Source organism: Sprattus sprattus, assembly GCF_963457725.1.
Source record: "Sprattus sprattus genome assembly, chromosome: 13".
Taxonomy (NCBI): domain Eukaryota; kingdom Metazoa; phylum Chordata; class Actinopteri; order Clupeiformes; family Clupeidae; genus Sprattus; species Sprattus sprattus.
Genome location: NC_137911.1, coordinates 14424094 through 14431790, shown reverse-complemented (window position 1 = coordinate 14431790; position 7697 = coordinate 14424094). Strand labels below are relative to the sequence as shown.

General features: G+C 44.5%; 1 long non-coding RNA gene across 1 annotated transcript; it reads right to left on the bottom strand.

Moving 5' to 3' along the window:
* Nucleotides 1–6594: 6594 nt before the first annotated feature.
* LOC308374749 lies at nucleotides 6595–7393 on the bottom strand. The gene is made up of 4 exons (XR_013968882.1): nucleotides 7344–7393; nucleotides 7128–7220; nucleotides 6899–6955; nucleotides 6595–6756 (listed from the first exon to the last, which is right to left on the bottom strand). It is a non-coding gene; the product is annotated as an uncharacterized lncRNA (long non-coding RNA).
* Between the last annotated feature and the right edge of the window lie 304 nt (nucleotides 7394–7697).

Genomic DNA, 7697 nt, shown 5'->3' with positions numbered 1-7697 from the left:
TCTGTCAAAGTGTGAAAAACCGTTCTAAAACTGTATTGATCACGTGAATTACTGGTGCAGGAGCTAAGTGTATGCATGTAATGAGAGTCTTATATATCTTTTATTGTTACGGGATAAGAGAAAAAAGAAATTAACAAATGAAGACAAGGAATTTGTCAACAATAAAATGAACTTGGACACGACTGTTCCTCGATGACAGAGACGCAGAATGATAGTCAGAGGCAGACCATAGATTCTATTTTATATTTAGCATTTTTTTCCTTTCCTTCTACCCCCCCTCTATTACCCCATACATCCTTGGAGTGATTTATTTCCCAGTAAGTCTCCTTGTGAAATTGATGTGGATCTGGGGCCTTTGTAGTGTCTGGTTTCCCCGCCGAACGCAGTAAAAACTCAGCCAAGGTCCTGGCGCGGGGCAGGCCTTGCGTGACTGCAGCTTTCTGAGGAGAGTGGGGGCTGAGGTGTGTGTGTGTGTGTGTGTGTCGCTGCATGTGTGTGATTATGTGTGTGTGTGTGTGTGTGACTCTGAGTATGGGAGGGAGGGGGGCTCAGGTGGAAGCGGGGCAGGTTGGCCATACATTTCCGTTGGGGGGTACTGCTACCCTCTTTGCGTGTCACCACGGTGACCCAGACAGCGCGCAGGGGTCAGATGTATTAAAACATGTGGGGTGCTGAGGTTTAGGGCGGGGGGCGGGGTGGTGAGGGTGGCGAGAGGTGACTTGACGGCGTTAAATCATCCCAGTGTATAGCGTGTGAGCCCCTGTAGCGGGCGTTTTACCGTGGCATGCGAGGTGAAAAGCTCAGAGGGCACCAACCACCGCTGCCACCACTGCAGCCTACACCAACCCACAGGAAGGACCAGGTGGGGGAGGGGGTGCGGAGGGTAGGGGGGGGGGGGGGGGTAGTGGGGTTAGGGGTTAGAGGAAGAGGAAAGGTGCTTAGAGGTCAAGGGGTCACAGAGGAGAAACATCAGTTGGCGTGGCGTGAGCTCTAACGGCCTGGAGCCAATAAAAGAGCAGGAGGGGAGGCGGCGCCCCCGTGAGGCCCATGAGGCCGCACCAGAGCTGGCTGAGAGTGAGCTGCCCTCCGCAGACGCTCCGGACGTGTTCCTGGGCTTGATTTATGGAAATCACATGCTAGTGTGTTTGGACTTGGCGGACGAGATCTGCTTTAGGCTGCTGCTCTAGCCGGCATTGAAGCTAATGCTGCTGGCGCTGAGGGATGAGGGAGGAAAGTGGGGAAGGTAGACGCGCACCGTCTCGTCCTGTTACACCATGTCACGTCATGTCACAGGCATCCCTCCAGAGTCTCGGCCCCGACTCCCCTCTCACTCCAGTCATTTATCAAGCACTGTCATCAGGGCCAGAAGAGGAGGGAGAGGGAGGCTGTGTGTGTGTGCAAGTGTATGTGTGTTGTGCGTGTGTTTGTGAGTATTTGTGTTTATGCATGTTTGTATATGTGCGTGTATGTGTGTGAGTGTGTGTGTGTGAGTGCATATGTGTATGTTTATACATGTGTGTATATGTGCGTGTGTATGTTTATGCATGTGTGTATACGTGTGTGTGTGTGTGTGTGTGTATGTTTCTGCATGTGTGTATATATGTGTGTGTGTGTGTGTGTATGTGTGTGTGTGTCTGTGTGTGTAAACCTGTAAAAGCGTTCAGCTGGCGTGCTGACCTCTGCTCTCCTGCCTCTCCTTCAGCACAGAGCCCCTCTGCTCTTCTCACGTCAGGGGTAGCAGTGGGGGTCCCCCTCTCTCACTCCGTGTCACGAAATGCCCCCCACTCCCCCAGCGTCCTCTACCTGACCCCCTTCACACACACACACACACACACACTATCAACAACAAACACACACACAGCCACTGCACCAGACGTGACTGACAAAGGAGGACATCAGAGGAGGTTGTTCATTCACACATTTTCACTCATGTGCCTCTCTCCTGCTACAAAACCCTCCATTGATACACACGCATACACAAACACAAACACACTCACACTCTCACACACACACACACTCACACACACACACACACACACACACACACACACAGACTGGCCCATTCTTCACGCTGCAGCCATCTTTTGCCTGTTGTTCCACACATATTTGACCCACAAATGAAACAGGAAATATCCATCTCGGGAAAGTTGGCATTGTGTACATTTTGGAGGATTTCTTTTTCCAACACCTCAAACTATGTGACAGAAAAGCTTTGTTTATTTCAGGTCCTGTGGGACCCCTATAATACTAGAAATAACTGGGCAGTAAAAACTAGATGATTGGCAGTTATCATAACCACTATATGCATAACACATACATAAAATTATGTTACACATAAATAAAGTGATATTACAGATAGATAAAGTGATATTACACATAATATTTTTTGATTTTTATATCACAAGTGTAATGAAAAACTTGCCATGTATGAAAATGTTCATCATCTGCCAACAACTTCCTTAAGTCTTTACACATGAGGACACCAGGAGCCACGCTGTTATAATGGAACAGAATTTCCCCAGTTCACAGTCAAAACCAGCAGCGGCATCCCAGCTTCTTCTTAAAAGAGTACACACTTAGAATCCCGTTTACCGGCAATTCCACTTGCAAACGAGTTCAAATAAATAAAAATAAACAGCTTTCTCTGCACATGTAAATGAGAATTCTGTTTTCTCCCTGCTTTCTCTTAAAACTCCTCTTTCAGCTAGCATGTGAAGGGACAGGTTGTCGACCCTGTGCCTAATGTGTATTCCTTGGTCACCAACTTCTCAAGGGACTCAAGTGATCCAAGTATTACTGAACTGTTTGTCAACGTGTCATACAGACATCTTTGAGTGTCACATCTTGTCACCCTGTTCTTTCGTCCACATTATAACAGTTTCACACCGCGCATTGAGTTTAAAATGTAAATGGTCTTGGATTGAATGCAGCTGTGTTAACATCCATTATATTTTAATACTTACAGTTCATCTTTGAAAAGTCAATGAGACAGTGACACTGACGGATCTTACGGGAAGAGGATTTTACACACACCCAAACACATTTCGAGCTTGGAACTACTGATTCTGGTCTGCTCACAATCTGTTGTTGTACATGTCTAATCAGTCCTTTATGACTCTGTTACTTTTTTTAAGGCTCTGTGGGAGATTGTGTGGTGGTGGTGGTGGGCAATGTGAATGGCGATGATGACTTGATTTAAGAAGGTCTGTCTGTGGGTGTGTGTGTGTGTGTGTGTGTGTGTGTGTGTGTGTGTGTGTGTGTGTGTGTGTGTCTGTGTGTGTGTGTGTGTATAGTGTTGTGCAAAGCAGGAAGTGGCGTGGTTCTCCCCAAAGGGTATCTGTTTCCAGTTTGGTCTGAAATTCTGCTGCAAGGGTGGCATCTTTGGTGCTTCTCTCTCACTGTGTGTGTGTGTGTGTGAGTTTGTGTATGTGTGTGTGTATGTGTGTGTGTGTGTGTGTGTGTGTGTGTGTGTGTGTGTGTGTATGTGTGTATGTGTGTGTGTATGTGTGTGTGTGTGTGTGTGTGTGTGTGTGTGAGAGAGAGGGGGGGGTGAGGGAGAGAGAGAGAGAGAGAGAGAGAGAGAGAGAGAGAGAGTATGTGTAACAGAGACTGGTGTATATGTATGGGGTTCTTTCTCTGACACCAGGGTCCAAGCATCTCCACATCTAAGAAAAATAAGCAAATTTTGCTTTCAACTGGCAGAGGAATGGCTTGAGCATCCAATCTTAATCAGGCATTTGTTTGCCTATGTATTCAAGTGTCTATGCATGATTTGTGTGTGTGATTGTCTTTTTTTTTTAGTGTGTGTGTGTGTGTGTGTTTGTGTGCGTGTGTGTGTTTGCATTCTGAATCACTTGAAATGTCCTTCCTGAAGACCACCAGAGACTTCTGAGAATGGACAGGAGGGGGCGGCTTTGTGAAATGGTGCCCATCCTTAATTCATGTCGTTTGTCTCATTCATGAATGTCACTCGGATGTGGGCAAGAACACCAGGCCACTGGGGACCGGTGAAATATGTGGCCCGGCTGTCCTAAAGTGGCAACGAGCAAACCACACAATTTGTGGCCACTGCTGGATCATTCCTGGGGGATAAATCCCCTTGCGGTCATCAGTCCGGCCCATCAGTCATTCAGTCGGTGTCTGGAACAATGGCTGGGACAATCCTCTGACCCACTGTGTAAATATTATTTAAAGATCATACAAAATCTATATATATTTTTAGTTTTAAAGCACTTATTTCACTGCACATTGTTAACGAACATTAAATCCCGATAGTGCAAGGAGAAGATGAGGGATTTTGTTTGTGTGTGAGTGTGTGTGTGTGTGTATCTCTGTGTGTGTGTGTCTGTGTTAGTGTCTACGTCTGGAAACGACTTCCCAAAAAATACTCACATTCATCTTAATTTTCCATGAAACCACTTCACATTAATGTGCATTAAAGGGGCTCCTAATTTGGAAATATACTCTTAATTTCACTTTAATCTGTTGTTATGTATTGGCCAACTCCTTAATTCTCAATTATCCCCCAATCTAGGCACAAATCTGTCTGCATGTGTGTGTGTATAAGCAAGTGTGTCTCTTGTTGATGGACCAGTGTGTGTGTATGTGTTTCAGCAAGTGTGTCTCTTGTTGATGGACCAGTGTGTGTTTAAGCAAGTGTGTCTCTTGTTGATTGACCAGTGTGTGTTTAAGCAAGTGTGTCTCTTGTTGATTGACCAGTGTGTGTTTAAGCAAGTGTGTCTCTTGTTGATTGACCAGTGTGTGTTTAAGCAAGTGTGTCTCTTGTTGATTGACCAGTGTGTGTTTAAGCAAGTGTGTCTCTTGTTGATTGACCAGTGTGTGTGTATGTGTTTCAGCAAGTGTGTCTCTTGTTGGAACAGTGTGGCAGACGGCACAGACAGTCAAATTGTCTCTTTTTGCGTACCGATACTGTATGAAGTGGAAGCTCACTGGGTTAATGGAGACCACACCTCTGTGTGTGTGTGTGTGTGTGTGTGTATGTGTATGTGTGTGGTGTGTATGTGGTGTGTATGTGTATGTGTGTGGTCAGTGGTTAAAGTGGGATTTGGTAGGTGCGGGTACTCTATTTTCCGGTGTGGTGGCGGCGGCGGGGGCTATTTGGTGGATCTGGCGGCGGCCGTGGCGGGGGGTATTTGGTGGATCTGGTGGCGGCGGCGTTGAAATCACCCATTCCTATATTTTTTTTAATCACAGTGATATAAGGAGGTCTAACCAAAGACCTAAACCAGGCATGGATCATGAGCCTTTGGGCCCCTATTTGGTTCCATGAGAACATTTTTAATTTGGTAAATATGATTTCCTGTATTCTGGTGCATTTTGGGGATGGCCAGCTGGAAATGAACAATTAGTGCTGAAATCTGTTCTACATCAGGCCAAATCTTAGTCATTCTTACACAGTAATCACTGCGCAAATTACACAGTGCCTACTTAGTTCCATGGCCTGGACTGTCCACTCACACAGCCATTAATAAACAACACTGCAGACTTCAGTTATTAAATTAAAAATATTTTACTGTTAAATGAATTATCAAAACATGACATAGCAACAATGCTTGGTAGACTTCTTAGACTATCAATTGCTTGATTTTAAAAGAAAATCTAAAAAGAATGACTGTTTAGGCACCATTTCCAGACAAATTCTTACCCTTGGAAATAATCAGTTATTTTTCGTTTACACCCTCTCTTATTTCGATCCTCCTCCATCTTTAAGAAGGAAATTATGAAGACATAACATTACCAACGTGTTCTCCAATTAGGAAACAAGTACCGGTAGCCTACTCACATTTTTTGTCTTTCTGACAAGCTGACGTGCTAGCCAATAACCAACTAGTTGCAGTTAACCATTGTTAATGTTCGTCATTCTCAGTCAGGGCCAGAGTGATAGAAGACGAATAACTAAAAGCCTGGTTCTTTCTTTAAGTTGTGTTTGTTGCCCTATTTAAAATATAGACGTTAGACTTTAGCTTACTACTTCACCTTGGACTCCAACACGCACTCGCTCTGACTGGAACAGTCTAAACACTTACCGCAAAGCGTCGCGCTCTCAACTGAACTGACAGGAAGGTTAACTGTTTTTTTTTTTTTCGCGCGAAGCGTGTTTGTCAGAGGGATGAACAAGGCGGGGCTAGGGGATGATATTACGTTTTGATTTGATCGAGAGATCTTTGGTGTGGACTGGCCAGGGCTGGACTGGGAGAACAAAACGGCCCGGGCATTTTTTGGCTCAGACCGGCCCACATAATTAGCGGAGCACATCTGCCATTAAATTGACGTAACTTATGTCTTCTAAATGTACAAACGTTCTGGCCTTGTGGAAAAGGTGCACAATTTAACTAAAAAAACTCTTTCAGGTGCCAAAAAACACCAGGAAATGTGCAGTGACTTCACACTCAATTGTTTATTTAAAATGAATCTATAAATTTGACATGATAGCTGGCAGAAAACCTGGACGTTGAGAGAAGAGAGCCCCTGGCAGCTGCCGATGAACTGGCCTTATCTGCTCTCTTCAGTCCAATCAGCTCCTTGGACAGAGAGAGGGGGGGGTGGGGGGGGGGGGGGGGGGGTGGGCACATACCCACCCTGATGTTAGGCACATACAACATCAGATTTTTTACACTTTTATGTGGTGGTAATGTGGATATGTTTACTCACTTGGTGCATAGCCTTGTCTGCGCTCTTCAGTTCCAATCAGCTCTTTGGGCACACACACTACAGTCAATCCAACACTCATGAAACCTACAGATAGCCACACACACACACACACACACACACACACAAAGGGGCGGGACATACCCACTCTGATGTTAGGCACATACAACATCAGATTTGTAACACTTTTATGTTGTGGTAATGTGTATATGTTTATATGTTTACTCACTTGGTGCATAGCCTTGTCTGTCTACACCGACTACAGTCCATCAAACACTCATGAAACCTACAGATAGACACACACACACACACACACACACACACACACACACACACACACAGATAGAGAAGAGGAGGGGGTTGCATGCACACTTTGATGTTAAGCACATACAAGCTCATAAAAAATCTGGTTTGCAACACGTTTATTATGTTCTGTTGAGGTGTAAATGTTTACTCACTTGGTGAATAGCTAACTTCACCGGAACCAACGCTCACAAACCCTGTCAATCCAGTAAGAACTATGTACATGAGAACTATGTACATGTGAAGCCCTAGAGGGACAGGATTTCATAAAGAGGAAGACACAGAGAAGTGAGACTTGAATACATTACATGTGTGTGTGTGTGTGCTTGTGTGCGTTTGTGTTTGAATCAGATTGATTTCTTCTCACTTACCCAGAAACCAAACGTCTGTCCATCTCCAAAAACAATCCTCACAATCCAATCTCACAATCCTGAAATGGAACCCTAAAAACAGTAAATACCAGAAAAGGATGTAATGCATGTTAAAGGGGGGGAAGGGGAAAAAGTTTTAAGTTCAAGCCAAACAATTACATTCATTTCCATAACTATAATACTTACTTTGTGAAAGCAAGTCGTCGCCACAACCTGAGACAGAGGCTTCCTAAAAGGAAAAAGAAGACAATCAACAATGAAAGTGTTATGCCTTTTATTCCTTACTATCAAGTTTAGGTAATTTTGAAGAGAAACAAAACTAAACTAATATTAGAAAAATATTGTCTTACTTTA